This window comes from Lampetra fluviatilis, chromosome 10, assembly GCF_964198595.1.
Source record: "Lampetra fluviatilis chromosome 10, kcLamFluv1.1, whole genome shotgun sequence".
In the NCBI taxonomy this organism is placed as follows: domain Eukaryota; kingdom Metazoa; phylum Chordata; class Hyperoartia; order Petromyzontiformes; family Petromyzontidae; genus Lampetra; species Lampetra fluviatilis.
This window is the reverse complement of record NC_136284.1, coordinates 1831410-1849186: the sequence shown is the minus strand read 5'-3', so window position 1 is coordinate 1849186 and position 17777 is coordinate 1831410. Positions and strand designations below refer to the sequence as shown.

At 48.8% G+C, this 17777-nt stretch overlaps 1 protein-coding gene across 6 annotated transcripts in view; it reads left to right on the top strand.

Moving 5' to 3' along the window:
- The window catches only part of LOC144934409 (protein TANC2-like), a 115967-nt gene that overhangs the window by 51278 nt on the left and 46912 nt on the right, over nucleotides 1-17777 (top strand). For 3 of the 6 annotated variants that reach the window (XM_078860139.1, XM_078860134.1, XM_078860138.1), the window contains exons 1-2: nucleotides 9170-9574; nucleotides 13620-13809. The exons of 1 other annotated variant lie outside the window; for it this stretch is intronic. The gene's annotated coding sequence lies outside the window, so the exon portion shown is untranslated. 2 more of the 6 variants (XM_078860136.1, XM_078860135.1) reach the window with 2 other exon arrangements.

The following is a 17777-nucleotide window of genomic DNA, read 5'->3' as shown; positions in this document are numbered from 1 at the left end:
TGGGTGTAGTACCGGCCCTGGAGGGGTTCGGTGAGTGCTGATGGAGAGCGCTGAATGGCACCACGCTCGGCGTGCAGTGCCGACCCCTACAGGATGGAGTGTGAGAGTGTCAGCCATGGAATGGGGTTACTATAGGCCATGGCACTCTGGTTGACCAGAGAGGACACGTGACTGGTAAAGTCTACACAGGGGCCCCAAGTGGGGCTAAAGGTGATCACGTGTCGGGGGGAGATCCTGCTAGAGGATTCGAGAAGGTGGTTGTGCCCAAGGGCAGAGCCAGCCACGACCAGTGAGGATATAAGTCGGGTCCCCAGAGGGAACCGGGTTTCAGCTTTGCTGTTGTCATCTTGAAGAATCTAGGTTTGACGTCCGAGAAGACCTGGGTCCAAGCTAGGGTCCGTTGTAGCTACTCCACGTGTAATTAGTGTAGGTAGCCTGGTGGTCCACCACCATAGGTTGTTATCTGGTGAAGGGGCAGTTACCCCTTTTGTGTTGGTATCAATAAATGTGTTGCCTCCAAAGAGTACATCTGTGAATTCCCTACAACTGGTGTCGGAAGTGGCCAAACACTATTCTACTTAGCTAGCCATGTAGGCTATGTCTACGCGCCGCAGACTACGTACCAGGACGTTGGACGATGAAGATCTCATTGCTCAATCAGCCCCGGGGATGGCGACCCCAGAGGATGGAGGTGAAGCGCTGTCGGCGGAGCAGAGCACCGACCGAGCACGCGACAGCTTACTGCCGGGGGGGAGGGAGCTCCAGACAGCACGCACACGCCTGCCTCGCAGAGCTCCTCCAAGCCGTGGCATCCATCCTAGTGGAGCTCCACCCTACGGAGCCAGTAGTGGAAAAGGGAGCAACGGAGTCACGCGGGGACGAAGTTCCTGCCACCATTTCCTGCTAAGCGGGAACCTCTGTGGCGCAGCCCGCGCTTGCGGCTGCCATCTTCTCAGAAGAGCGGAGCGTGGGGCCTGCCAAATCCGAAGCTGTGTCGAAATCGCCGGTGGATGTTCCATCTCTCCGGCGATGACTTGCCTTCGTGAAAGACGAATGCCGACTTGGTGAGGTGGATGGAGGCGCAGGCACTGAGAGCACTAATGACGACGCGCTGGCGGCGTTCCTCATCATCCCACCGTCGGAGAGGGCCACGCTGACTCAAGCCTTTGACCAAATGGCGGCAATTTACGAGCCGCCGTCGAACGTGCGCCAAAAGTTAGCTACGCAAAAGAGAGGGGAAGCCGAGACGCCCCTCGCCTTCCATAGCGCACTTTTGGCGCTAGCGAAGGCTGCCTTTCTGAGGATGGACCACGACGGAATTGACTCGCTGGTCGAGAGATTGCTGGCTTTGGCTTAGGACTTCAACATCGTCCTGCCGGCTGTAGAAGACAATCTTTCGTCTATCAAGGTTGCAAGATGCATCCAGGCTCAACAGCTCTTACAAGGGCACAAGGGGTTGGTGGCGTGTACCGCACCCCATGAGGGGCCGGATACACCTGAAGATGTGGAGCCCATCCCATCCTGCGCATCGACCCAGAGCGGAGGCGGGCGAGGGGACGGCATGGTGCGACGGGCGGAAGACATCTCGTCCGGGGAGCAGCCCCGTTGTGTGCTACAGCTGCAGCCTGCCGGGGCATGTCTTGTCGGGCTGCCGCGTGCCGCGACGATGCCTCCCCGGACCATCGCCGTCATCCGCCCAAACGTCCTTTGCTCCACTGCACCCGAAGGCGAGTCGCGACACATCACACACTCGGCCCTGAATCCACCTCACCCATCTCGTTCGTTCGGGTTCCGTTTCGGTCGTGTGTCGGTGTGGGGGGGTTTGGACTTTGATCAGGCTGACCGGCCGCTCCGACCGGGTTAGTGGTCAGAGCTGGCCCATAGAGTGGTTGCCGCGACCGCAGGTTCGTCCGCTGTTATTGGGATGATGGAGGGGGTTAAGATCAGGATGCTCGTTGACACCGGTGCGTCAGTGACCATCATCTCGGAGTTGATTTATAATATCTTACCCCCTAACTGTCGTACCTTATGTCCTGTCGAAGCTCCGTGCTTCGCTGCAAACGGCGGCTCATTGGGCATCATTAGGAGAATAACAGCAGAGCTGTGCATTGCAGATGTCAAATTGACGGGACCGGTTCTTGTGTCGACATCCCTTGCTATTCCTTGTTTGCTCGGGACCGACTTTTTGGGGAGGATGTCATTGAAAATTTTGATCGACCAAGGGTGCATTGAATTACCATCCGGCTGTCGAATGGTATTTTTGCCTTCGCCCACTCACTTGTGCACTGCTTACGCTACCGTGCAGGCACTTGCACGTAGGACGGTTAAGATTCCCCCCGGCGCGCAAATGTTGGTCCCCCTCCGATTGCAGCAGCCGCTGGATCAGGGGGCGACGGCGGGAGGAATCCTCTTGGGACCTTCTAATAAAGCCAGTCGTGGATTGATGTTAGTAGGGGCCCAGACGTTGGTATCCAACGATCCGGAACCCTTCATTCAGGTTATTAATGCAGGGTTAGACACGTCGGTCATCCAAGAAGGTACTGTGCTAGCTCATGCATCACCAGTGCTTCATGAGGGAAGCATCGCTGGCAGTGTGAGTGCCATGTCAAATACGCAGCCACGCCAGAATCCTGATGAGGGGTGGATGGATACGCTTTGTTCGGAAAATGTGGAATTGTCCGAGGTCCAGAGGAGGTCATTGAGGGCACTTTTACGCGAATTATCGGATGTTTTTAGCAAAGGCAAATTTGAAATCGGCCGCACTATGATTTTAAGTCATCACATCAATACGGGTAACGCCTCTCCCATCCGGTAGAATCCCTACCGGCTGAGCCCTACGGAAAAAGAACACGTTCGGCGAGCGGTTGACAAAATGTTAGCCGCGGATATTATTTCACCATCCAGCCCGTGGAGAGCCCCAATTGTACTCGTTATAAAGCAGGATGGTAGCTTGCGCTTTTGTGTGGACTTCCATAAGCTTAATAAGATCTATGTTGCTGATGTGTACCCTCTACCTCGAATGGAAGACTCACTGGATGCTCTAGCAGGAGCACGTTTTTTTCCACTCTTGATCTCTTATCCGGGTTTTGGCAGTTGCCGTGAGACGAAGCCTCTTAACCCAAAACAGCCTTTCGTACACCACAAGGCTTGTTCAAATTTAATCGACTTCTGATGGGCCTTCATTCCGCGCCAGCTACGTTCCAACACTTAATGGAACTGGTTCTGGCTCGTCTCCAGTGGGACTTGTGCTTGATAAATCTCTATGATGTTATAGTTTTAGCCGTACGTTTGACGAACACCTGGAATAGCTATGCACTGTTTTTCTCAAAATGCGTGCAGCCAACCTGAAATTTAAACGACAGAAATGTCACCTCCAGAAATCGGTTCGGTATCTTGGCCACATAGTAAGTGAATCAGATATTGCAACTGACCCAGACAAAACCACGTGTGTTCAAACTTGGCCGACCCCCATATCGGTGGGGGAGGTGCGCAGTTTCATAGGATTCACATCCTATTACCGCCGTTTTGTCACCAGGTTCGCCACCATCGCTAAACCTCTCCATGCCTTGATGGCAAAGGGTCATGAATTCCATAGGGGAGAGGAGGAGGAGGCCGTATTTGTTGCGTTCCGGGATGGCTTGGTGAACGCCCCTCCCCTCCACTACCCCGACTTTTCCTTGCCATTCATCCTTGATACAGATGCTAGTAACACCGGACTTGGAGTTGTTCTGTCTCAAGTTGTCAATGGCATCGAGCGTGTTGTTGCATATGGAAGCAGAGTGCTGTCTTTGGCCGAACAACGGTACTGTGTCACACACCGGGAACTGTTAGCTATTGTGGTTTTTGTGCAACAGTATCGCCCCTATTTGTATGGTAGACGCTTTGAGGTGCGCTCTGACCACGCAGTGCTACCGTACGCGCTGCGTGTTTAACAGCTGCCTGACCAACTTTCACGCTGGTTGGAGGTCTTCCAGGACTACTCTTTTGATGTTACCTATCGCAAAGGCTCCTGACACACGGACGCTGATGCCCTGTCAACGAGCGGCGGGTGAGTGTGTTTCTCGGGCTCTGGGCGCTGTAAGTCGCCCAACAAGCACTTGCTCCCTCCCCTTGCAGCGTTGGCCGAGGTTATAACATCTGAGGTGGCCGAGGGTCCGGTGGCACGTGACGCCGTCATTGGGTTGGACCACGAAGAATGGGGTTGCCTCCAGGTTGAGGATGCTTCCCTGCTTAAATTGCGACACCGTGTCAGAGAGACTGATGGGGGCGGGGATCAATGGGGTGTTGCCTCTGTCATTCTTGGGGGCAGATTGCTCATGAATTGGAACGGAGGGTTGCACCATTTTAACATTGTTGTGCCCACTGCCCTGCGGGGTAAGGTCATTTGGGCGGTACACGAGCACCTGTTGCACCTGGGTGTGCATAAGACGTTGGCCACACTTAAGTTGGACTTCTTCTGGCCTGGCATGGCTGAGGATGTCGCTAATTTGTTGAAGGGGTGTGTGCAGTGCGCGCGGCGGAAGCCACCAGCAAAACCTTGTTGTCCACCATTGCAATCGATTCAAGTTTCCCACATAAATGAACTAGTTGCTCTGGACATCCTTCATCCATTTCCCACTACCCCTCGTGGGAATAAGTATTTGCTAGTGGGAGTCGAGTATTTTTCACGATGGCCTGTGGCCTGGCCGCTCCCCAACCAGTCGGCGGCGACGATCACTAAGACATTCCTCAATGGCTATGCTCCCGAATGTCTTCTGACCGATCAGGGCAAACATTTTTCTTCAAAATTGTTGCGCGAGGTGTGCGATTTGTTGGGAACAAAGAAAGTACACACATCTCCGTACCACCCGCAGATGGATGGCATGGTTGAGCGGCTGCACAGGACTCTGACCTCCACGTTGAGCCATCAGGTCAGCGAGTCCCAACTCGACTGGGATTTGCATTATTCCTGGAGTCCTATCTGCATATAGGATGGCCCCTCGCACATCCACCGGCTATTCACCGTTTTTTTATGTATGGGAGAGAACACGACCCCCCGATTGATGTTTAGTTATGAGCCGCGCCTAACAAAATTAAATCTAAAATTTCTGACTCTGTGCGCTTTACCCTTCCAAAGCTTTCCGAAGCGCGGGAAGCTTCCAGGGTAAATTCCAATTTGCGCCAATTGGCAAATGAGCGGCTGAGGGGTTTCCGTGCTTCTGCACACGAGTGGGCACCTGGGGACAGAGCCTGGTTGCACTGTCCACAGGTACCGGTGGGTACGTCGCCCAAATTGTTCAAACCCTGGAGAGGGCCGGTTGATGTGATTCGGGTTGTTCGACCACAGTGTGTCCAGATCCGCTTGGGGTGGCGGAGTTGGTTTGTACATCCCTCATGCCTGAAGCCTTTCATCGCTCCGCGCGAGTTCGTTCCATCTCCACATCGCAGGGGCCGAGTGTCAGATGTGTCCGGCGAGCTGAGGTGTGTGCCCACTGCGGTTGGTCTTCAGCGCAGTCATGTAATCCCATCCTCAGGTGCCGCGCGCCTGACGTCCTCGGTGGCCGCCGCCTGCGCCATCTCCACTGGATTTGGGAGAGGAGAACCCGTCCACGCGGCCTACTGCTCTTCGTGAGGAGCCGAGTTCGACGGGACATTTGCATATTCCCTCCAGGACCTCCAGGGAGAGCAAGCCCACCTCCCCTGGGAGCCCGGCCACAAGGACTCGATCATAAACTCTTCGGTTTTCGTAATCCCCATGCACACACACACACCGTCAGTTGGTTGTCGCACTCGGCAGGCCGTATCGGTTATTGGCTGAACCTAGCCTTTATTGTGCTTGCGGGTGTTGTTACACGGTGGGGGTGGGAGATGTTAGTGATGGAGGGGATACCGAGCGTTTGCTTTACTGCATTTTTTTTTCTCATGTTGTGTTCTGTACTTACACCCTTTTCCCCGTTGTTAATGTATTTGTACATAGTGTATTTATTGTATAGGTGGGTTTGGGTATTTCTTTGTTATTTGTTATTGTTGAGGCACACATTGCGTTTTAGTCACTTTTTACTAACTTTTTTTATCACCTTATTCACTTGGTTCGTTTTAAGGGGGAGCTGACAGCCGGGACGGCTGAGTGCTACGAAGGGGGGCGGGGAGGCGTGTTGTAGTGACGTCACTGTGTAATGCCGCCCCTAGATAGGCACGGCGTGCGATGTACTCGCATCACGTATGTAGAGACATCGTGGATGTGCAGTGCTGACCCCTACAGGATGGGGTGTGAGAGTGTCAGCCATGGAATGGGGTTACTGTAGGCCATCGCACTCTGGTTGACCCCGGAGGACACGTGACTGGTAAAGTCTACACAGGGGCCCCAAGTGGGGGCTAAGGGTGGTCATGTGTCGGAGGGAGATCCTGCTCGAGGATTCGAGAAGGTGGCCAAGGGCAGAGCCAGCCACGACCAGTGAGGATATAAGTCGGGTCCCCACAGGGACCGGGGTTCAGCGTTGCTGTTGTCATCTTGAACAATCTACATCCGACGTCCGAGAAGAGTCACCAACACGTGGACCTGGACCCAAGCTGGGGTCCTGTCCGTTGTAGCTACTCCCAGTGTAATTAGTGTAGTTAGCCTGGTAGTCCACCACCATAGGTTGTTATCTGGTGAAGGGGCGGTTACTCCAACTGAATCATCTGTGGGTAGTATTTAAAATGCGGCAAGTAATTAAGAGCATATGCTGGCACACACAATTGACTTACTCTTGAGAATGATGGCACTGGATATTTAACGTCCACAGTGAAGCAAACAGCGCACATGTTTATGGTTATTATTACACGCTTTTAATTAACTCACTCTGTTATCGTTGTTGTCGTCGTATGCTCAAATCTTGTAACTTAATTTTAACCCACTTCCCAATGTGGTGTCGACTGCAAACTTCGTATACTTACGTCTTACTGATGACAATACTATATTCTATCATAAAAATATATTTTTAAACAATCTTTTTATTACACGCTTTCTATTAACTCACTCTGTTGTCGTATCCTCAAAACTTGTAACTCAATTTTAACCCACTTCCCAATATGGTATTGACTGCAAACTTGGTATACTTATGTCATACTGATGACAATACTATAGTCTATTCATTAAAAAAAAATTAAGCCATCTTTTTTATATGTTATGTTTCGCCTTGGGTCTAATTGTCCACGCTCAACTCACGTTGGCTGTAGATAACCACGTCCCTTACGTTATGGAAAGCCTCGGGGCCACTTCCTGAAGTCGTGGAGTTCTGCCATTACTCGTACGGTACATTTCATTAAAGCGTGTTTTTAAATATTACTTATTATGGTTATTACCGCAATAATAAGCAGGGCGGCTGCTGCAGTTTGAACCGTGAACCTCTGCAACAAGCGGCGAACTCGCTATCACTGGGCTATGTCACCGCCATGTGTTTTTGAATTGTTACGTTCTTACCTGCCCCTAACTGGACATCTGTGAAAAACGTCTTCATTATACTCTTAGGTTTTTCGGTAAAGTCACGTAGGTAAAAAATAAATAATAAAAATATAATTGAAATAATAATAGAAATAAAATAATAAATCACGCCGTTTCGGAGGCAACACAAGTCTCCGTCATCAGGTGGGACCGTCGCAGCTAGATTTACTGTCTCAAGTGAGGCAAAATTCCAAGAGTCAAGCTCTTAAATTCAAGTTTAAGGGGGGAGGGAAGGGGGGGTTATCTGAATGTTGCCAGATAAAAGGGTAAAAAAAACACTTATCATATTTTTTACTGGCAAATGAGGTTCCAATGGTTTAAATGCTTACCCCGAGCTCTCATACTCTGATGGTGCATTGTCTTTGGGTTGTGCATTTGGCGTCATCTGGTCCAACCCATGTGAGACTAGGTTCTAAGGAAAGCTGTCTCGGGTGTGGACCAATCAACTTCAAGGACAGTGCATACATTATCAGAGTTATGTTTTTTGTTTGCATTATGACTGCAGGTATTGTGGTCTATGCAAACATGACTCCTTGTAAAAAAAGGTGTCAGTTTTGTTGCCAGATAGAAGGGTAAAAAAACAATTATCATATTTTTTAATGGCAAATGAGGTTCCAATGGTGTTAATCTATCTAGTTGTGCAGTTGGAAGTCTATCAGTTGACATGAACATCATAATCACTTGGTGGTATGTGGGTTTTACTATGGACAGACTTGTCCCTGCAATAGCTATGTGAAATTTCCACCGCTGGTTCAGAGCTATAAGCAGGAGATGAACACCGATGCCTCGGTGCTCATTTGATAAGGAAGTCACTTTGACTTAAAATAGAAATCGTGTACCTACTCTAGATAACATCATCGTGAACACCATCCGTCATTATCGGCATTAGCCATTGTCTCTGTTAGGGTCCCGTTTCAATTGATACCAATGGGCAATTGTAATGTAAAATAAACATCTTGCTTCACTGCGGAGGCCCACTGTCATGATTTAATTTGTATGTACTGTATAAATATATCTCACCCTATGAAGGCTTGGAATCAGCTTGCTCTCGCTTGAATGGGCTGCTTGAATGTACACTATTGTTGAGGGTGGAGGCTTAGTGCAATATAGAATGGAAATGCACTCCTGTCAGGTATTACGTTAAGCAGTGGAATAATCGAAACGGGGGTTATAGCTTTCGCATTAATGTGGAGCAAAAAAAAAGTAATATCTGTCATTGTGAAACACTTCGCAATTTGCTGTGCAAATCGCTTGTAAATGAAGGTGCTCTCGATTCTCACCCCATTAGATTGAGGTCAACATATACACTGTACCACATGTGCATGTCACATAAATAATAATAAAAACGCCGTGCTCAGAAAATAAATTGAGCCAGGCGGGCAAGAACCGACGTGAGGACCACTTTGGCGGTGGCTTTTCTCGCCGAAATTTGCCGTCTCGCTCGGCCACTTTCCTCGCCGTGCCCGGCTCGAACTCACTCGGGCAGGTGACCGGGGGGGGTGCCCGAGGCGACGGCTCCGTCCGCACGCTCTCCGCGGCCGCAGAGACCAACACGGAGACGGAGACATTCGCTCGGGAGCGACGTTACAACGACGGCTCACGGGGGGGGGGAGCCGCTAATTTGCATGAGTCAGTGAGAGAGCAAGCGGTGTGGGCTCCTCGGGCTCGGCACCACGTGAGCGCCGCTGTGTGTAGGTGTTGGTGAGTCAGACGCAGCAGCAGCAGCCGCCGCGTACATCGCGCACTGCCGCCGATCGTCGTCGTCGTCTTCCCGCGAGAGACTCTTTCCGCCAGCGCTCTCCGGCGCCGAGCCGGCGGCGGCGGGGGGAGGTGGATGAATGTAGTAACCGAGGTGCCATCGGGTCTCGTCGTCTTCTGCTCGTCCGCCGGTGGCCGCGCCGCCCGTCCTCTTATCTCTCGGGCGCGTTCGCGTCGAGCGAGCGAGCCAAGGGGTGGGTGGTGGTGGTGATGAGGCCTCTCTGAATCTCGCCGCCGCTCGTGATGATGATGTTGACGGCTTTTTGTTGTTCGCCTCCGCGGGCGAGGTGGGCATTCTTGAAAAGAAGGCCCGCTCATTGACGGCTGGAGGCGAGGTCTGCGGGAGGAGGGAAGGTATGGAAGTCTTGAATTCGCGTTGTTTATTCTGTATGAAGCAACAGCAGCAGTGACATTCAGATGTATTGATATAAAAAAAACACGTAAGATTGGGTTTTGAATCGGGGTACGGCCATTGGCAGTAATGCGTGCTCCAGTTGCTCATGTGTGGAGGCTGCATATTAATTGAGGGTTTTTTTCTGCGCTCGCTGATGTTCCAACTACAGTATCAGAATTCTACACTCATACAGCAGTTGACATGGTAACCATTAGAACAAGCACGAATGTACTGTACGTGGTGTTCCGACTTAAAGGAGGGAACCATTCAGAGGTTCCGCGAAAAGGAGGTGAATATAAAAGGGTCGCTTTATTTTTTTTACAGAAGCTCATCGTTGGCAATTTACACTCTTAATCTTAACAGGCAGGTCATTAATTAGCCGAATAGCTAATATGTGTTGCTCATCTCCATGTCATCAGCTATGTCTGTAGGCCAGCCGGGCTCATGAATAGTAAATGATTTCGCCCACCGCTGCACAGCGCCAGGGTGTGACAATGGTAGCCGTGACTAAGCCCTGATTCATGACAGGTAGTGTGGGAATTTAAACCAAGCCAGCAGATTTCAGTTTATGCTTCTATAATTTTTAACTATTGAATGTGCCGACCTAAGTGTGTGTGTGCGAAGTGAAATAACGTGCTTAATTATAAATGATTCATCGAGGGAGAAGTTGTTGAACATATCAACGAAATGTCTCTTGGGGCAGCCGTTCTCCTGCGATAACGCACATTTTAACTGAATAACAACGAGGTGCGAAAATGAGACATTTCCTCTGTGCGATAGCTAGGAACAGCGGCACTGACCATAAATAATGAGTGCAGCCGTGAACTAAACCCCGCGATTGGTAATCTCGGCCAAGCACACGCCGCCCGCTCTGTGTTTTAAAAAAACCCAACAGAACGCCACGCTCCCGCAGGTGTCCTCTCTGGTGCTGCTCTCATTATCATATTTACAGTCTCGGGCACAAACAGTTCTTAAAGAGCGCCGTCTAGTGCTTCCGGCCATGCAGCAAAGAGGGGCATTTACCCGTATTCATTGTGAAAACAGATCGAGCAAGAGAGCTGGTCGTGACCATCGAAGGGACTCGCGCACACACGCGCGCGCGTCTTCTCAGTTATCGTTGCGCTTTGAGAATTGGCACATCAGGTGGCTTTCGTGGGTGCGCTTGAGATGTTTCTTGAGCAATCTGTCTGGATGTGTGCCCTTTCGCATTCGGTAATGGGCCAGACGCAGGTTGTTCAGATAGAAAGTGGCATTCGGAGAATCTTGAGCGGCTGAATGAGCCGTGTGGAAGAGCCAGAGAGAAGCTTTAAATTAAACGACATTCTCGCAAAAGGTTCCAGAATCAATTAAACTCGTTTGTTCTGTGCGGATAGGGCAAAGTCGAATTAAATCGCTGTCTCTTTTGTTGTTTTTACTTTGGCTTAATTTAATTCCCATCCTGCGCTGCTGCCTTGCGTTCTGACATTCAGTCTCTTGTCTCTCAGCGTTATATCTGCCCATCGGCTACACAGTGTTGTGGATAATGCATCGGTCATTCACATGTTTTCACCTGATCCCCTTTGTGAATCCACTTCTGGATGAAGGCCTACACACGCTGTTTCGGTCATGATGGGGTCTTTCGAGCGTACTCGCATCATGTCGAGAGAAGCCTTTTGCGATAGTGTTGTGGGTATTTCCTAAATGTTGAGAGAGCGGCAGCTTGTGGAGACCTTTGGGTCTCGGCAGCATGAAAACAGAATGTACCCTTTGTCGGCTTATAAATAATTTCATTGCGGCCCTCTCGTGTTGTTAAATGTCAATGGATTAAACGCCACGTTATTCTTGAGAACATCGACATGACGTTTGGGAACCAGTGTGTGGGCTTCGGGCATCATTAGCATGGTCTGTTAATTTGGGTGCGCAAGGTATCGTGGGGTTCGTGAAAGCAAGCAAACAAACAATCGGAATGCTTCCACCACCCCAAATTGCTGCTGCTCTGTGCTGTTGGAGTTGCGTACATCGCTGCTCACTGTAATGGGGGTTCGTGAGATTTTGAAAGCCAGCTATAAGGTTGAGAACTACAGATCTTAAGCACATTGTGACATTTACACGTTTCTCAGAAGTCCAACATTCAATCTCATTCCAATTAAATGCAAATTCAATTTAATCAGTGAGTCACGCGTTTTGACGGACAGTTATGCTAATCGAGTAAGCCTCATCAAAGCTGCCTCAATCCTGAACCCACCTACCCCTTTAGCGGATGCGAGCTAAGTGCCTGCTCCTCCGTGGCGTCATACCCCTGCCTCCTCACCGATCCTGTCATTATTAGCCTCTGGCTGAGCAATGTACAAACTTCACACAGCTCGCTTGAGCCAAGACTGCCCAGAAGGCGCATTAGGCATGCAGCATGCATCACGTATTTAACAAACAAAAATATTTTCGCTAAAAGGATGGTAAAACGAATGCATTTCTGATTGAATAGCAATCGTGTCGAATAATTTCTGCAAGCCCATCCACATCTGGACGGTGAATATGAATACAGGTCTGTGGTACGGTATGTGGTGTATTGCGTGACAGTGGTATTGTGGGAGATGGTCCCGTCTCCATGTCATATTTTCGCACGAGAATACGGGTACATGGTACTCGGGAGTGTTGCTCTTGAGCTTGTACCATTTGGCCACATTGCGTATGCTTGAGCTGGGCATTATCTTACTGACCATGGGATACGGCACTCTCTGCATGTGCTCAGAGAAGTGGTATTTAATGGGGAGTGGTGGCATGTGGGAAGCACATTGCTCTCTGAAACTGCCGATCCGACTTAGATTCCCGGCCACGGCTAACATCACTCGCAAGTGATATCTTAGAGCCACTTGTTGGTTTTCTTTAGGTCGCCTCAGCTTTAATAATATTTAGTAACTGTTGTGTTTTCTAACGACCGGTACAGGGAGGATTAATGGTGGCCGGGTGGGTTGCTGGCCACCCTCACCCCGTTTGTGCTGCGTTCCACGCTTCATGGGCAGCTTGCCATCAGCACTTTCCACAGCAGTCTATAAGGCTACACGGGGAAACTGTCTTTTTTATTATGTAATGTGATTTATAGCGAACATCACCACAAAACAACATAGGGGGCAGTAGCACACTTTATAAAGATATATCACGTTATTATAATAGTGAATTAAAATAACACATTAATGGCATTCTTGGAATATAATCTGCCCAGGTGGCATTGTGGTTAGAACACGTGGCTTGCAACCAGAATTTAGCAATTTTAAATTCGTTCCGGGGGTCGCCTCAGCCATTCAGATTTCTATATGATACATAATGCCCTTCATCCAGGAGAGCCTCACTGACCCTTAGTTTAGTCTTGCACTGGGATGTTAATCCATGTCTATTACTGAATATTTCGCGTGCGAGAGAAAACCTGCGTACCTGGTGAAAATTCAAGCGTATGATTATTATTCTTTGCTTATTTGTCCCGGAAAGCCACACAGAGTTTGGAGTGCGGCATTGGGTTTTTATCTTAAGATGTTTCAGCCAATAAATGATGACTGTTTATGCAAGTGGGAGGAAACCAGAGCACCCGGAGACAACCCATGCGTGTGAGGAAGGGGGCAACACTCTATCCCCGTACAAATGTAAACATGGCTGTTTGTCCACTCACTGTCCTGCGTTTTCCTGGCGAGCCATGGTATGGCACCTCAACGCCCACGGGAAGTGAGGTTCACAACATTCGTGTGATTGACCAACCCTTGTCTCCACAGTGCTGGATGGATTACAGGCATGTGTCACCACCGCCCAGAGGAACAATGAAAGTTCCGTACAGATGGATTACCCCGACCTTTGCTGCCCATCACGGCAGCATATAGCAACCTGTTATGATGCATTGTGGCCACCTTTATAACACTGTCTAGCTTTTGAGATATGAGATTAGGTGCCTTCCGGCTGAATTCGTCATAACCTATATCACTAATATAGGGCATCGTGACTAAAGCTGTAAAGTGAATCCACCATGTGTGCCCCTTTCAGGACGGCATGAGCACGTGGCCACAGTGAGCAAACCTGCTGAGGCCTCCTGTCCGACCGGGGGATTAGGCCCCCACTGCGGAAGGGCGGCCACCGGGCACCCTGGCCTCCTCACTGCCCGCCTCGCCCCGCACGTGCTCGCTCCAGCAGCAGGGCGGCCTGACTGCACCCCGGCCAGGGCACGGCCCTGCAGGTACCACCTCAGAACGATCCCGTTACCCTCCCCCGCAGTGGCGGCTGTTTGGGCAGAGCATTATATTTCTAAACGAGGATGAGAAAATATTAATTAGCAAGGATTCGGTAACGCTTTCCAAGATGTGTTTGTCGTACGACGATGGTATATATTTTTACGGACAATGAGCTGACATTGCACAGCGACTGGCTCAAATATTTGTAATGTTGCTATCGGGAGGGAGGTGGGGCATGATGTGTGACGTCATCGCCTTGACCTACAATGTGAAAGGTTTTAACGCTGGTTTTTCTTGCCAAGTTTTGAGTAACCCTTTATCAATTTGTCCCGAATAGCAACGCAACTTTATGCAAACATTTCCTTCACATTGGATTGTTCCAGATGATAGTTATTGTGCCCCCTGTTACAGAGAGACACGGGTGGTGAGACAGCTTAATGGATTAACACCCGCAACCTTAGAAAGCCTTACAAATTGGATTACATTTATTGTGACTAGTACCCAAATGTGGTGAATGTGTTTTAACTGCCTGCTGTCTCGTTTGGAACCTTTTTGTAATAAGTAATACCTCCCTTGGGATTTAATTCATTAAATCTCACTTCACATTATCTTACCTATTCATGACATACATTGTACTCAGAGTAAAGATGCCTTACCTAGTGAGATTTTGAATTGCTGGGGATGAAGAGTCCCAGTAATATAATAGCGGGCCACTGCTAGTAAACTGCGCCATGATTGGTGGAGGAGATAGAGGAGGTGACATTGGTGTTCCCTGTCGGTTAAGCGATTAGCTGGAGAAGGAGAGCACTGGGAAGGCTGGAGTGACCACTCTTTCAATTTCAGCACACCCCCAGGGCAGATCTCCTTGGTTACGTTTCTGACCTTATTTTTTAACCTCACTACTGCACTGTTCACAGTATTTTTTTTTTACAGTTCTAGGAAATGAATTTGGAGGAAGTGTATTTGTTTGATTTTGACTACATCCTTGGAATATCAATCTCGCATTTGAGCACCATATAAGCTAATGCTACAACAAATGGTATGATAAATGTGGTCGTTTACTGGAATCACTGCATTGCGTATGTTTGCACATCTCTTTACATCTTTGTCTATACCAAATGAAGCTAGTTTTATTTGCCAACTAATAGCCAAGTACGTACATCAGTTTAAATGTATTCACAGGGTTGAGCAGCAATTATCCACATTGGATTAGGCTATCTCTGGAAAATATCAGGTAGACACATTTTGAATTAAAGATCATTTTGATTTACAACAGCTGATGTAATGGTTATTCCACCAATTATCTTTTCTCTCGCCTCTACATCATCATCTTTAAAGCCTGATGCCTCCAAATCCTCGCTCGTCTTAGGTGTCCTAGTGATGTGAGTGCCTTCGGGCCATCCTAAGCCATCCTGAGCTTGTGTCTCGGAGAGAGATTCTGACACGTAGGCAGTCATGAATAGCAATCCTCGTTGAACATCATGTGCTCGCCGTTGCGTGGCGTCGTGAGGTATGTGATCTATATGCCCCTGTGTCTCTGTGTGCACCCATCGTGTAAATTTTCGTGGCAGTTGTGTGTTATCTTGCTGGTCATTCAGCTGCTTTATTCCAAATGTGTTTCTATATGTGCAGATAATAACATGATTCTCTGACTGACACCATGAAAGCTCAGGATTGTAAGTCGACAATACTTGTCAATGTATTGGGAATGTAAAACCATTGTTTTGTTTGTAAAATTCAGGATGATAAAAACAAAGAGTGAATTATTTTGTTTACATTTTATTTCTTAAATCAAAATGGCCTCATTACCCTGATTGATTCAACAAAACGCCGTTATGAAATACTGTACATACAGGCAAAACTCAGCGAGTGGCTTGAGCCGCACTATGGATTATAGAGGCATGTCTAGGCAGACTACGCCATTGTATGTTAGAATACATTTCTGAAGTGCTGGCCAACCCATGTCTCTTCAAAGCAGCCTTCTCCGATTTAGCCCCAAGGCGACAGCGGTGAGCGTCTCGAGACGGAAAAAAAGGCAGAGAACACCAATGAAGAAACACTGGCGTAGGAGCTTTCAGTACAAAGAGATAATAGGTATGTTAATCAGCAGGGATGATGGTGAAAATGCTTTGTCTTGAGGCTCCGGTAGAGGGAGATGATTGTGGGTTATGTGGTAGCTAATCAGTAATCACGTGTTTATATTTCTGACAGCAAACTTATCACGTGTGGCATTTCTAGATGATGGGTTTGTATATTAGGTCAGGCGCTTAATTCAGCTGCTCAATGGAACAACTGTGACATGAATCACTGTTAGCTGTGGTGCTGATGAGCATCCTTGCACTATCTGATTGCTATGCAAACTGCACTCTGTCATTTGGCGATGCTGCCGGGGTGGGTGGCATCGACACTGATCTCAGTATTGAAAATCCATTCACACCGAAATTGTTATTTAATCACATTAAGAATGACGCAAGCGGCGTCTCTGCGTCATACTTGTTAATGGGAACCTGCTGGCAGACGGCTGGCACAAACATCACGTGCAAGTCTTTTAAGCCCAGGACAAATGCCGCATCCCTAACACAAACACGCTTTCCACGAGCAAGAGCTTACGCTCCAAATCTCGTCATTTTGCGTTACAATAGAACCTCTCATGCGCGTCACTGCACTTGTGATGCGCGTGCGATTACATCACATTATATTCTTGTCATCCCCAGGTGTTTGGGGGGTTCGAGGGCAGGCGGCAGGCAGGTGTGATGATTCGTTGGGAGGAGGAGCAGTAGTGGTTGGTAGTCTTAGTCATCATTCGCGCCCGGGGGAAGGGGGTGGCGGGGGGTGTGCCGGGTAGGGGTGGGGTGACTGCGTGAAGCACACACACAGTTACTGTGGTTGCAGCGTTCCGGGGCCTTGGTCCCCCCTGCGCTGCATCCCCTGACCAGCTGTCTTTTGATCAAACCTCCCCTGTATTTCTAATCCTGCCGTTCATCACTCTGGCACTCTTTCACAACAGTACGCTCCCCGTCGACTGCTCCAGTGAGTAGGGCCTGCTGGCACCGTGCACGCTGGCTGTGTTGACACTGGCGTTTGTTTCTTTCGCCGTTTTGAATGCAGTAGCTGTTATCGAGCGCAATCTCGGATGTAGAATAACGCTGCCACCTTGGGTCGGCCGAATGAAACGAGGGTCAAATGTCCCATTGTTATCTGTGCCACTGCTCGGGGCTCTCTGTGTACCTTTTTCATCAATCGGTTCCTGGCTGCTTCGTATACACTTAAATGTTCTTAATTACTGTGTAAAGATGGTCGGCAGTAAATGCAAAAGGCAGCCGCGACACCGACTGAAATGTACTCCGCTTAATTTTCTGTCAATGGTTTAATGCACGGAGATATACTTATGGGAATTTGTGTTTCTATATTTGCTTCTTCTAGGTTATTGTATGTATGTGTAGCACCGTACATAGCCAACTGTGCTCATCATAGGGTGTTGGCGTAGTGGATAAATTCACTGCGCTCATAAGCTTGATGACCTGAGCTCGATTCCTGGCCACGGCTAACGTCAGTTTTAAGTGACATCTTAACCGGTCCTGTGACCCCTCCTTCACAACGCAGCATGTATCGTCAAGCAATCTGATGATAGTGTGAAGAGACTTTCATCCGTAATTGAATTTATTGCATAATCATGCTAACATTATATTCTTGGTTCTTTCGGTAAAGTTGCGAAGAAGGGAAACAATAAAATAATTCTCACGACGATTCGGCTGCAACGCAAGCGATCATTATCAGGTGTGAAATCCACACCGTCGTGAGAATTTTATTGTTTTATATTGTTATTATTTTATTGTTTCCCTTCTACGTGACTTTACCGAAAGAACCAAGAATATGAATCCCTGCAGTCACGAAATCTTTAAATAAAAATTCATGCTAACATTGCTTTTGATGCTTTAACTTTTAAGTTATGGCGTACAGGTTTGCTTGTCTT